The following is a 14,489-nucleotide window of genomic DNA, read 5'->3' as shown; positions in this document are numbered from 1 at the left end:
GTTGTTTTTATCAGGGAGAACTAACCTGCACCTTTACCATAGGGCTCCTGCCCCCTTCACTAAAGGGGGAACTAAACTGCACCTTTACCCTCTTTTCTTATCAACACGGAATAACCCTCCAAAATTCTTTTCTAAAAGAAGTGGTCAAGTTTTGAAGTTTCAAGTCAAAGTATAATGCTGCTTTAACTTCAATGTGCTCTGCTCACTGTGCAAAACAATATATCTCATTTTTATATATACATTTCCATACGAGCTCTAGCTCTTTTCCAGATTAAGTAAAAAAAAAGTTCCACAAAATAAGTTTTTCAAAGAAAAGTAAAGAACTCCATTAAACAAAAAATGAGCAAAACTACCACAAATCAGCATCGATAAATAAATGATACTCAAAACAAACAGAAATTACAATAAATAACCGAGTCAAACTCAAAAGGAGCAGAAATCAACATAAGTAGGGCTCAAAACCCCTATGCCTTCTCAAGGCTAGAAAATAATTTTCACTTTACTGAAAAAATGTAAATGTTTTTACTTTTGTAACTTTAATAAATAAAATAATATTAACTGACAATGTGTATTAATGTATATTATAATGTATATGTATATTAAACTGACAATGCACATTCATTTGTATTTTTTTCAGTAAAGTGCAAATTATGTTCAAGCCTTGGGAAGGCATAGTGGTTTAGATCCATGCTTATGTTAATTTCTGCTCGTTTTGAGTTTGGCTCGGTTATTTATTGTAATTTCTGCCCGTTTTGGATTTCATTTATTTATCGATGCTAATTTGTGGTAGTTCCACGCTTGGTAGAGTATCTGACTAGATTTTTGCTCATTTTTTTGTTTAATGGAGTCCTTTACTTTTCTTTGAAAAACTTATTTTGTGGAAAAGTTTTTTTTAATTAATTTCTGTTCGTTTTATATTGACATAGTCTTTTCAGGGAAAAAGAAAATAATACTTTGAATATTTTCGTTTTTTTAAGAATTTATAGTTTGGCCTGCTATTTGTATGCTGGAAAAAAAAGATTCTGCAATTTTTAACAACATAGGCCCTTTTAAAAATCTGGACACAAATAGTAGTGTTTAATTTAGTTTCATACCTCCACTAGTTGACCTGAAATGGAAAACTTGATACCATTCGCAAAAAAATCTGCTTACTTTCATTGATAGGTTTTATACACTTACTCTATTTTGACTTGGTTAAATTTTAAGAACCGAAGTAGCCCCGAAAGTTTGAATATAATATCCACAATCCATCTCGGGATACTGATGAGATACCTTATTGGTAATTAGCCTTAACACAGTGTATTTGATTTATTCTTAAGGCAACAATTAGTTTTTAAACAAAAAGGGCCAATGGGAGGGTGGGCGTGGGAGGGGGATTAGTTTTCCTCCAATCACTTTCGACTGTTAAAAAGTGCACTAGCCCTTTCAATTTCCAATTGAATGAGCCGCTTTTGAAGTTTCCACAACATCGTTTTCTATAAAAACCTTATATGCCCCCAGGGCATAACTTACAGCCCTTGCTCCGAGGGTTGTGGGGGTGGAGGGGTTGTCATCCTAAAAGACCTTATTTCCAAAACGTTCAACTACGTTGAATAAAATGGCTATCAAAAACATTTGATTGGATGGGTTTGGGAAAAAGGTTGGTGTGAGAGGGGGGTTATTTGCCCTCAAAATCACTTTCGAGACTATTAAAAAGGGCACTAGCCCTTTGAATTCCCAATCAAATGAGACCCTTTTCAAGTTTCTACGACAAAGATTTCAATAAAAACTTATATGCCCCCAGGGCATAACTTATCACCCTTGCCCCGAAGACTGTTGGGGGAGTGTCCTGCCCAAAGCTATAATTTCCTGAACTTGCATGGAACAAAATGGCTATCTCAAAATTTTGATTGTGTTGCCTTCCAATCACTTTTGACCATGAAAAAAGACACGAAAAAGTTTCTACGACAACGCGTTCTATAAAAACCTTATATGCCCCCATGGAATAACTTACAACCCTTGCCCCGAGGGCTGTGGGGGAGTGTCTTCCTCAAAAACATAATTTCTATCTGGAAATCAACTAGGCTGAACAAAATGGCTATCTCAAAATATTGATTGGATGTGTTTGGGGAAATGGTGGGGGTGGAAGGGGTGTTAGTTGCCTTCCAATCATTTCGACTATTAAAAAGGGCACAAGCCACTCCAATTTGGAAGTGAATGAGACCTTTTCGAAGTTTCTACGACAACGTCTTCGATACAAAGTGCCCAGGTATAAAGGAAAAAAAAATAATACATTGGGCCAACATTGTTTTTATATGCCCCCAGGGCACAACTTACAACCCTTGCCCTGTGAGTTGTGGGGGAGTGGCCTCCTCATAAACGTATTTTCTATCTGGAAATCAACTATGCTGAACAAAATCGCTATCTCAAAATTTTTATTGGATGTGTTTCGGGAAATGGTGGGTGTGAACGGGGTGTTAGTTGCCTTCCAATCACTTTCGACTATTAAAAAGGGCACAAGCCACTCCAATTTCCAATTGAATGAGTCCTTTTCGAAGTTATTACAACAACTTCTTCGGTACGATGTGCCCTGGTCTAAAGAAAAAAAAAAAAAAAATACTTTGTGCCAACATCGTTCTTATATGCCCCCCAGGGCATAACTTAAAACCCTTGCCCTGAGGGTTGTGGGTGAGTAACCTCCTCAAAAACATATTTTCTTTCTGGAAATCAATTACGCTGAACAAAATGGCTATCTTAAAATTTTGATTGGATGTGTTTGGAGAAATGGTGGGCGTGGAAGGGGTGTTAGCTGCCTTTCAATCACTTTCGACTGTTAAAAAGGGCACTAGCCATTCCAATTTACAATCGAATGAGCCCTTTTCGAAGTTTCTACGACAATTCCTTCGATACGAAGTGCCCTGGTATGGACAAAAATAATATATTGGGCCAACATCGTTCTTAACTTAAGCAGTGCGATTGCGCTGCATTTGATAACATCCTGAACTGCCTAATGCTCTTTTACCTACATCTTTACATCCGAAAATCCAGAAAAAAAATGAATCGAATTTCAAAGTGGAAGGTAGAATCTTTGTTTCAAGAAAAATTTCTTTTTCTTCTTCCTACGAACCGATATACATGGCGAGCCCAAGATACAGTATTTATCTTTAAGAAACAGATTAGCCGGGATGACGGTTGAAGCCCGGAGGTCGATATCGATAAGATAAAAAGAGAGAGTAAAAAAAAAAAAAAAAACAGCGGCGTATTAGTGACGCCGCCGCCGATAGAATCAGCGGCGGCGTCGGCGCGCTGATGTAAGCTCGGCGGCACGCAACCCTTTTTTTCGGCGGCGCGCCGCCGACTTTTCGGCGCGGCTTCGGGGTCTATTACCGGGTATACTGAACTCAATGCAATAAAGCTATGTGCATTCATGTTTTCATGAGACGTATCTGCAGTATCTTAAGAATGACTAAGGATCTTAAGCTGAATCTTTCATAGTAAGTTGAGAAGGATGTTGATATAAATCAAAAGACACTGTATTCTTCCAGGGTTTCAAAGCGGCGTATCTACAGTATCTTGGAAACGGCTAGGAGTATCAAGTTTAAACTTTCAGGGCTTATTAAAAACTAAATCGAAAGACGTTATTTGTATCTAGGTTGTCAAACCTGGTTTTCAATATCTGCAACATCTTAAGACCAGCATCTTAAATGAAACTCTCAGGGATTGTTGAGGGCATACTTAACTAGATCAAATGACACTTAGCTTATGTAGGTTGTCAAAAGGACGTATCAACATTGTCTCCAGAACATCTATTTATGTTAGGTTAAAAATTGCAGTACATTTTTAAAGGGTGTTAAACTAAATACAAAAACATTATGTTAGTCAATGTTGTCAAAAGGGTTTATCTACAATACTAAGAAACAGCCTTGAATATCAAGTTGATTCTCCCAATAAATGTTCGGAAGGAAGTTGAACTAATCCCAATACACCCTGTGTACCCAGGCTGTCAAAAGTACGTATTTGCAATAACCTATTGATTAAAAGCCTTCTTCCAATATTCGACAACCATCATGATCACCCTACAAAAAAAGAAAAAAAAAGTAGGTGACCACTTTCAAGTTTCTCGAAAAGCAGATGAAAATTTTCCTGTTGTTGCAAATAGAGCTCAAAACCACTAAAGCAAGGTCCTTGTAAATTCCAAGCAAGGATTTGCGATTTGGCCAAGACCAAACACTTTTTAGGGGGCATTTCGTCCCTTTTCGAAAATAAATTAGACTGTATTAGGGCTATACCATTAGCTAATGAATAATTTAAAAATTATGAAAAGTTTGGTCTTCTTAGAATCTTGGTTACTATAGACACAAGTCATTGCTTGATCAAAGTTGGTTACCACGAACTGTTTGATAGGATTGCATACTGAAAAAACCTGAGACACACTGGGATTTGTTATGAATTCAGCCTTCATCATAGGCAGCGGAAAAGTGCTGCCTAAGTAAAGAACGATGTTGGCACAATGTATTGTTATTTTTGTTTTTTTTGGGGAGGGGGGGGGGTTTAGACCAGGGCACTTCGTATCGAAGGATTTGTCGCAGCAACTTCGAAGAGGGTTCATTCGATTGAAAATTGGAGAGGGCTAGTGCCTTTTTTAATAGTCGAAAGGGAATGGAAGGCAACTAACACCCCTTCCATACCCACCATTTCCTCAAACACATCCAATCAAAATTTTGAGATTATTTTGTCCAACGTAGTTGATTTTTAAATGGAAATTATGTTTTTGAGGAGGAAACTTCCCTCACAGCCCTCAGGGCAAGGGTTTCAAGCTACGCCCTGGGGGTATATAAGGTTTTTATAGAAAGTGTTGTCGTAGAAACTTCAAAAAGGGTTCATTCGATTGGAATTTCTCACGGCTACCTTTTCCCCAAACACATCCAATCAAAATTTTGAGATAGCCATTCTGTTCAACGTAGTTGAAAGTTCTGGAAATTAAGTCTTTGAGGATGACAAACTCCCCACAGCCCTCAGGGCAAGGGTTGTAAGTTTCGCCCTTGGGGCATATAAATTTTTAGTAGAAAGCGCTGTCGTAGAAACTTAAAAAGGGCTCGTTCGATTGGAAATTGACATGGCCAGTGCCCTTTTTAAAAGTCAAAAGTGATTGGAGGGCAGCTAACCCCCCCTCTCACGCCCACCATTTATCCAAACACACCCAATCAAAATTTTGAGATAGTCTTTTCGCTCAGCGTAGTTGAAAGTTCCGGAAATTAGGTCTTTGAGGATGATAACCCCCTCAAAGCCCTCAGGGTAAGGGTTATAAGTTATGCCCGGGGGCATATATGGTTTTATTGAAAACTTTGTCGTAAAAACTTGAAAAAAGGCTCATTTGATTGGAAATTCAAAGGGCTAGTGCCCTTTTTAATAGTTGAAAGAGATTGGAGAGCAGCAAACCCCCCTCTTACGCCCACCTTTTCCCCAAAAACATCCAATCCTAAATTTTAGATAGCCATTTTATTCAACGCAGTTAAAATTTCTGAAAATCAGGTCATTGAGGATGATAACCCCCTCAGAAACCCCAGGGTAAGGGTTGTAAGTTATTTATGGGGGCATATAAGGATTTTTATAGAAAGCGGTGTCGTAAAAACTTCAAAATATTCTCATTTGATCGGAAATTGAAAGGGCTAGTGCTCTTTTTAATAGTCAAAAGTGATTGGAGAGCAACCAACCCCCCTCTCACACCCTCTATTTCCCCAAACACATGCAATCAGAATTTTGAGATAAAAATTTTGTTCAACGTAGTTGAAAATTCTGGAAATTACGTCTTTGAGGATGACAAACCCCCCAAACCCCTCAGGGCAAGGGCTGTAAGTTATTCCATAGAGGCATATAAGGTTTTTATGGAAATTGTTTTCGTAGAAACTTCAAAAGGGGCGGAGCAACTAACCCCCATCTCACGCCCACCATTTTCCCAATCACATCCAATCAAAATTTTGAGATAGCCTTTTGGTTCAACGTAGATGAAAGTTCTGGAAATTTGGTTTTTTAGGATCACAACCCCCCCCCCCACAGCCTTCAAGGCAATGGTTGTAAGTTATGCCCTGGGGGTATATAAGGTTTTTTATAGAAAATGTTGTCGTAGAAACTTCAAAAAATACTCATTCAATTGGAAATTGAAATTGCTAGTGCCCTTTTTAATAAGCTAGCCGAAACTGATTGGAGGGCAACTAGCCCCCCTTTCACGCTCACCATTTCCCCAAACACATCCAATAAAAATTTTGAGAGAGCCATTTTTTTCCATGTAGTTGAAAGTTCTAGATATTATGTCTTTGAGGATGATAAACCCACCCATACCCCTCAGGGCAAGTGTTGTAAGTTATGCCCTGGGGGCATATAAGGTTTTTACAGAGAGCGTTGTCATAGAAACTTCGAAAACTTCGAAACTTCAAACGGCTAGTGACCTTCTTAATAGTCAAAGTGATTTGAGGAAAACTATCACACCTCCCACACCTACCATTTTCCCAAACACATCCAATAACATTTATATATATGGATAACATTTATATATATAATAACAGTGTATAGATATGGAATCTTTAAATTAGCTAAAACCCTTTAAATCTTTAAAGCCCGGCTAGCTCAGTCGGTAGAGCATGAGACTCTTAATCTCAGGGTCGTGGGTTCGAGCCCCACGTTGGGCGTATTGTTCTGGCCTCCCCAAGGCCATTTAGTGTGTCACCAGGTGGTGATAGGGGAACGCTCTACAGATATGTAGGGTACCTCCATAGGAGGCACGGACCAAGGGGGGACCTTGTCCCTGGGGGTCCATAATAGAATCTGGGGGACCCTCGCCTGGGGTCATAAATACAGGCAGAGGAGGAAGAAGGCCCCTCAAATGTACACTCAAAAGGGCCCACAAAAGTCCCATGAGTTGCAACCCTTCTCCCATTAATGGGTTAAATTGCATGGTGATGCAGAACCCCATTATAGGATGACCCTCTATAGAAGGACAACTTCGACAAGGGGCAGGATCAATATCTATGAACAACAGCCCCTGCAAATGGATGCCTCGATCTTTTCGAGGTACCTGCAAGACTAGGGACCTTGTAGTCGATTCTATTCTCACTTGAGGAGTGTTGCCCCTCAAGGGAATCATAGCCTAGTAAACGACAAAGCATTCGCACGGGCTTCTGACTAATGGACAATTCTTCTGGGCTTGGTCTGTTTTGACGGGCGTCTTTGGGCTGAAAAACCTCTTCCTAGCTAATTTATCTAATATGGGCTGCCTTTTTCCCCGTAGTAGCATAATATTTGTCGGCATGAATATATAATGAGTCGGAGATAAAAGGCTTGAGACTGTCTGTGCAGGATTTCGACTCTTGTTGATAGAAGAGCATCGCCAAGTACTGAAAACCATGTTGTGACCAAGATGGGCTCAGGATTACATAAAGCCTCCATTCAAGGAGGTCCCAGGGATTTCTTGCTTTTCGGTTCTAATCCGTCTTAAGCACTTCAGTATAGATTTGAGAAGATATGCGATCCCCGTCCTGCACTGGTATCCAGGATCATTGCTTTTCCTGAGGCAAAAATAATTTCAATGATTTAAAGAATAAAAAATGACTATCGTATCGACATTTTGACTGACAAATTCAGACGATTCGAACTGGATTTATTAGGAGTTTCAGAAACTCATATCTCAGGGGTAGGAAGCTAGGTGATATAGAAATGGTTTACTCAGGCAGGAAGGATGGGGTACATAGACAGGGAGTAGGGCTCATGATGAATAAGGAAGCTGCTAAGTCTTGTTTAGGCTGGGAAGGTATTAATAATAGAATACTAATTGCTCATTTTATGACTAGAAAGCTCTGGGTATCAGTTATAGTAGTATACGCCCCTGTAGAACCGACTGACGGAGATACTAGTGACTCGGATGAATTTTACTTACAGTTACAGGAGCAAATAGACAAGGTCCCAGGAAGAAATATGATGTTATTACAGGGAGATTTTAACGCCCAGGTTGCTAGAAATAGGGATAGATGGTATCCCAGCCTAGGTAAATTTGGTGTAGGAAAAGAAAACAGTGGTGGATGAAGACTTTTGCAATTTCGCAGGTATAACAATCTAATTATAACCAATGCAGTATTTGGTCTTGAAATAACCCGTGAGTAAACGTGTTCTTACCATGATGCTATAACAGCAAACCCTATTGATTACGTTATTGTAAACAGAAGACTGGCAGGATCAATACTAGATACTAGGGTATATAGAAGCGCTGTTATTGATGTTAAAAGGGATGATCGCCATCTAGTAGCGTCAGGATTAATTTAAAGTTCAAATTCCGGAAGGGTAACTATCTCCCGGGACGTTATGATGTTCGTAGACTCCAGGGTAGGATTTAAGAGACAATTTTCAGGAGCAGTTGGATACTAAACTATAGATTGTAAAATTTGAAGATATGAAAGAAGGTTGGAATAATTTTAGAAAAATAATTTGTGAAGTTGCTGATGGTGTATTAGGGAAGAAAGCTAGAACTGCAGCTAAGAATATTAGTGAAAAAGCTTTATTTTTAATAGAAAGGAGAAAGGACTTGTACAAGAATTATCTGAGTGATAGATCGTATGAAAACAAAAGAAATGTAAAGAAAGTGGAGAAAGCATTAAAATATGAACTAAGGAGGTGTGAAGTGGAGGCCATGGATAAAATAGCCGAGGATCTAGAAAATGCAGCTAGACGGCATAATAGTAAAATATTTTACTGGCACGTTAACAAATTGAGAGGGAGTAGTCAATCCGGACTTGTCCCAGTTAAAGATAGGAATGGGGTTGCAATTACCGATAAGGAAAAAACTAAAGCGAGATGGGCCGAACATTTTGAGAACTTGCTTAACCGAGATAGAGTTGCAGGAAAAAATATAGAGGAAAATGAAAAAGTTTGTGATACCTTGGACGTGAAGGAAGATTTGTTCTGTGAGGAGAAATTAGCAACAGTACTAAAAGGACTAAAAAATACTAAGGCGCCAAGTGCTGATAGTGTGATAAATAAGTTTCTTAAATATAGTGTTTCTAAAGTTAGAAACTCGTTACTGAAGGCTATGAATATGACTTATGGAGAAGGGGAAGTACCTAATGATTTTAGGAAAACCCTAATTAAACCACTGCGTAAGAAAGGTGAAAAGAGTGAGTGTGGTAATTATTGAGGCATTAGTCTGGTCTCTGTAGGTAGCAAATTACTTAGTAATATGATACTTTTTAGACTGAGAGATGCCGTAGACAAAGTTTTTTAGAGAAAAGCAGTGCGGTTTTAGAAAAGGTAGAGGATGTGTCGACCAAATTTTCACTCTTAGGCTAATAATTGAGAAGTGCCTGAGTTTTCAAACACCTTTGGTCCTCAGTTTTATAGATTATGAGCAAGCGTTTGATTCTGTTGATAGAAGAACTTTAGTAAAGGTTTTATCCTTGTATGGTATACCAGACAAATACATTAAAGTGATTAGTGCTATGTACGAGAATAACACTGCTGTGGTTAAGGTAGGAAATGAGGTTAGCAGCTGGTTTTGTATTAAATTAAATAAAAAAAACAAGTTTTTTAAACTGAAAGTAAGGAGCGACATTAAAACTTAAAACGAACAGAAATTATTCCGTATATGATAGGGGCTGTCCCCTCCTCAACGCCTCGCTCTTTACGCTAAAGTTTTTTATTGTTTTAAAAAATAAAGTTGTGAGACAGAGTCAAACTTTAGCGTAAAGAGCGAGGCGTTGATGAGAGGACAGCCCCTTTCATATACGAAATAATTTCGGTTCGTTTTAAGTTTTAATGTCGCTCCTTATTTTCAGTTTAAAAAACTTGTTTTTTTATTTAATTTCTAAACGTTTTTTAGTTAATGCAGCTTTTATTTGTATAAAAATTTTACTTTTCTTTTGCTAAATGGATGTCTTTACAAATTAACTTACGTAACTAACTTCTATATTCGTATATTTTTCTTCTGGCAAAAAATACAAAGTTGCAGATTTTTGCAGATATGAGCTTGAAACCTATGTACTAGGGTTTTCTGATACGCTGAATCTGACGGTGTGATTTTCATTAAAATTCTTTCACTTGTAGGGGATGTTTCCCCCCTCTTTAAAAAATCGAGTAAATTTTCTCAGGCTCGTAGCCTTTGATGAGTAATACTAAACTTAATAAAATTTATATATTTAGGATCAGCATTATAAACACATTCTTTTGATACATTTATTGACATCAAAATTTCGTTTCAAAAGTTTCGATTACTATTGAGCCGTATCGCTTGTTTTTTTATTGTTTTTTTTATTATGTTTATGTTATTACTTATATGAAGGGGTTCTCCCCTTAGTCAATACCACGCTCTTTACGTTAAAAGTTAAAAAAAATTTTGATTCAGAAACCCCTGAATCACAAAGGCCTGTTAATTAGAATAGATAGCTCTTGTGAAATCACTAAAAAAAAAACTGCAGCGTAAAGAGCGAGGTACTGACTTGGGGGAGAACCCCCTCCCATACGTTATAATTTCTGTTCGTTTTAAGTTCTAATATTCCTTCTTACATTTCAGTTGAAAAAACTTGTTTTTTTATTTAATTTCTGATCGTTTTTTAAATAATGCTTGGAAATCCGGCGCCCCCTTCATAGAAATGTCCCTCACCCAAAATCAACAGCCTCCACGGAAATATACTTCAGAGTAATCCCCTCCGAGTGCCCCCCCCCCTCCAGAAAAAATCCTTCCTGAAAATGGTTATATACGTCCCAATACCCAATAAATAATGATGGCAAGTCCGGCGCCCCCTTCATGGCAATTTCCCTTCCCCCATGAAAACTTCCTTCATGAACAGATCCTCCAACATAACCACCGACCCACCCATCCCTCCCACTACCAGAAAAAAAACCTTCTGAAAACTTCTGTATACTTCCCAATAACCAATACTATATGTTAACATTGGGTAAAGTTCATAGCTTTTAGCCCTCCCTCTGGGAACTTCGGGGGATTAAGTCATCCTAAAAGACATATTTATCATATTTTCGACCATGCTGAACAAAATGGTTATCTCAAAATTTTGATCAGGTGACTTTGGGAAAAAAATAAGCGTGGGAGGGGGCCTAGATTCCCTAAATTTTTTTGGTCAATTAAAAATGCACCTATAACTTTTAATTTCTATTCCCAAGAGCCCACCCACGATTTTCTATGGTCCCGTCTTCGATAAAAACACCCATGGGAAAAAAAAAAAAAAAAAAAAACAAACAAACAAACAAATAAACACGCATCCGTGATCTTTCTTCTGGCAAAAAATGTAAAATTCCACATTTTTGTATATAGGAGCTTGAAACCCCTACAGTAGGGTTCTCTGATACGCTCAATATGATGGTGGGATTTTCATTAAGGTTCTATAACTTTTAGGGGTCTTTCCCCCTTTTTTGGAAAATCAGCCAAATTTTCTCAGGCGCGTAACTTTATGTGTAGCACTAAACTTGATGAAAATTATATATTTGAAATCAGCATTAAAATCTGATTCTTTTGATGTATCTATTTGTATCAAAAACCCGTTTTCTAGAGTTTCGGTTACCATTGAGCCGGGTCGCTCCTTACTCACAGTTCGTTACCACGAACTGTTTGATCAGGAGTTAAGCAGGGTTGTGTTCTATCTTTTTTTCTTTGGATTATGTTGATAGACTTTGTCTTAAGGATCACAGGAAAGGCAATGGGAGACCACGGAATCAAATGGGGAGGAAAAAGTCTTTGGACTTGGATTATGCTGATGATTTAAGTATCCTAGATGAAAGCGTGAGCAAACTGAATGAAGTTTTAGAGGTTTTGCGAGTTCAGGGTGCTTGAATTGGTTTGAAAATTAATGTTAAGAAGACTAAGTCACTAAGGCTAGGAATAAGTGAAGATGAAAAGGTGACGTTGGGTAACGAAAAAATTGATCAGGTGGGTAGCTTCACTTACCTTGGTATTAGTATTAGTAAAGACGATGGGAGCAGTGAAGATGTTCAAAGTAGAATAGCCAAGGCTCAGGGTGTTTTTTCACAGTAAAAAAGTCTGGAAGAATAAGAAGATAAGTTTGCATACCAAGATTAGAATATTGGAATCTACGGTGTTGACAGTTGTCAAAAATGACTCTGAAGCATGGGCGCTACGAAAAGCGGATGAAGATTTGCTAGATGTTTTCCAGAGAAATTGCTTAAGGATTGTTCAGGGTACCCTATTGACTGACTGTATTTCAAACAAGTGGCTTTAAGAAATATATGGTTTAATATCGCTTTCGATGGCTATAATGAAAGAAAGGTAGAGGGGACTATGGCACGTTTTGTGGATGAAGGATGATAGATTGGTAAATGTCATTCTTTTTGGCAAACTATCTAGGGCTAAACGGAAAGTAGGTCGTCCCCGTCTGGGGTGGGAGGACGTCATAAAGAAAGATTTAAAGGAAATGGGAACTTCGTGGGCGGGTGTAAAAATGGAGGATTTGAATAGATTGGGGTGGAGGAGGAGCGTGCGTAGCTGTGTTGGCCTCAGGCGGCTTGGTGCTGCGGTGAGTTGTTAGTAATAGCAGTAGTAGTAGTTGAAAAGTCCGGAAATTATGTCTTTGGGGCTGACACTCCCAACACAGCCGTCAGCGCAAGGGTTGTAAGTTATGTCCTGGGGTCATATAAGGTTTTATAAAAAGCATTGTCGTAAAAACTTTAAAAAGAGCTCATTCGGTTGGAAATTCAAAGGGCTGGTGCATATTTAATAGTCAAAAGTGATTAGAGGGCAACTAACGTTCCTCTTACGACCAACCTTTCCCCAGACACAACCAATTAAAATTTTGAGATAGACCTAGAGCGATAGAAAACAAAAAGAAATTAAAATAAGTCAAACTCAAAACGAGCAGAAATTAATCTGAGTAGGGTTCTAAACTGACTAAGGTTCTAAACCCTATGGTTTCTAAAAGCCAGAATAAGATTTGTGCTTTACTGAAAAAAATTCTTTTAAATGTTTTCACTTTTATAACTTTAAAAAATCAAAAATTATTTATAATTTTAAGGAATAAATATCAGCATATGTATATTGAACTCACAATGCACGTTTTTCTCAGTAGCCTACATTCATTTGAATTTTTTCAGTAAAGCATAAATTATATTCTGGCTTTTAGAAAGCATAGGGCTCAAAAACCTACTCGGATCAATTTTTTCTCGTTTTGAGTTTGACTTATTTTAATTTCTGTTTGGTTTGGGTTTCATTTATTCATTGATACGGATTTGTCGTAGTTGTATGCTTGGTAGATTATTTGATTCTAATTTTGTTCATTTTTGGTTTAATGGAGTTCTTTACTTTTTTTTTGAAAAACCTATTTTGTGCAAAAAGTTTTTTGATTAATTAAAAGAACAATACGTTTTACTTCTGCTTTTTGTTTAAAACACTGACAAGGAGGCTCACAATTTTTCTTCTTCATGAGAAACGTGTATTCCCACAATTAAAACACAAAATCTAAGATTGTTAACAATGCCAATACAACTTACAATTCCAAAGACACTGGTTTTCTTGTATATTTCTAGCGTTCCAGTCATGTTTATTAGAAAGTGATTCCTAAGTTAGAAAGAGAAAATGGGTTTCGAGGAGTTCGATGTTTCCCTCTTAAGAATCAGGGTTGTGAACTGAGAAAATATGAGACATAAAAGGACTTTTCATGAATTTTGGCCTTCAAAAAGAACATACTATTCTTTATTCATGTTTGTTGTTAAAAAAAAAGAAAAACTAAAAAAGAGTATCACCATACCACAAATAAAATATCTATTCATGATGGCTGAAAATTTCATATTTTACTATGTCAAGGACACTGCTGTCATTTAATTTCCCGCGCCCCATTCTCTTTTACTAGGAAGTGATTCCTTTATTAAAAAGAGACAAAGTGTTTTGACAAGTTTGACGCACCCCTCTTAGAAAATAGGATTGGATACAGAAAAATGTCGGATACAATGGGACTTGTCATAAATTTTAGCCCTCAAAAAGGATAAAATATATTTTTTTGTCGTTAAGAAGGCTAAGAGCTCGCCAGATTTTCCTTTTTCCTTTGTGATGAACATCACATCACATCATCACAAATAAAATTTGTGATTTTCTTTGTGATGAACATCACATCACATCATCACAAATAAAATTTGTGATTTTCTTTGTGATGAACACCACATCACATCATCACAAATAAAATTTGTGATTTTCTTTGTGATGAACATCACATCACATCATCACAAATAAAATTTGTGATTTTCTTTGTGATGAACACCACATCACATCATCACAAATAAAATTTGTGATTTTCTTTGTGATGAACATCACATCACATCATCATAAATAAAATTTGTGATTTTCTTTGTGATGAACATCATCACAAATAAAATATATATTTATGATAACTGACAATTTCACAATTTGCAATGTCAAGAAGGCTCTTGGCTTTCCATTACCAGCGTTCAATTCTCGTTAACTAGGAGTTTATTCCTCGATTTAGCTAAATAAAGAAAAAAAACTTTTC

General features: G+C 37.4%; 1 protein-coding gene and 1 non-coding gene across 2 annotated transcripts in view; both read left to right on the top strand.

Moving 5' to 3' along the window:
• The window catches only part of SiaT (beta-galactoside-a-2,6-sialyltransferase), a gene marked incomplete at its 5' end in the record, with an annotated part of 124,048 nt that overhangs the window by 47,861 nt on the left and 61,698 nt on the right, over positions 1-14,489 (top strand). The window lies entirely within an intron of this gene.
• On the top strand, positions 6,593-6,665 carry TRNAK-CUU (transfer RNA lysine (anticodon CUU)). Its single transcript has one exon. It is a non-coding gene; the product is annotated as a tRNA-Lys (tRNA).

This window comes from Artemia sp. Qi Xiang Cuo, chromosome 18 (assembly GCF_049724085.1).
Source record: "Artemia sp. Qi Xiang Cuo chromosome 18, ASM4972408v1, whole genome shotgun sequence".
NCBI classification, from domain to species: domain Eukaryota; kingdom Metazoa; phylum Arthropoda; class Branchiopoda; order Anostraca; family Artemiidae; genus Artemia; species Artemia sp. Qi Xiang Cuo.
The sequence above is the reverse complement of the archived record's forward strand: the minus strand, read 5'-3'. Positions and strand labels throughout refer to the sequence as shown.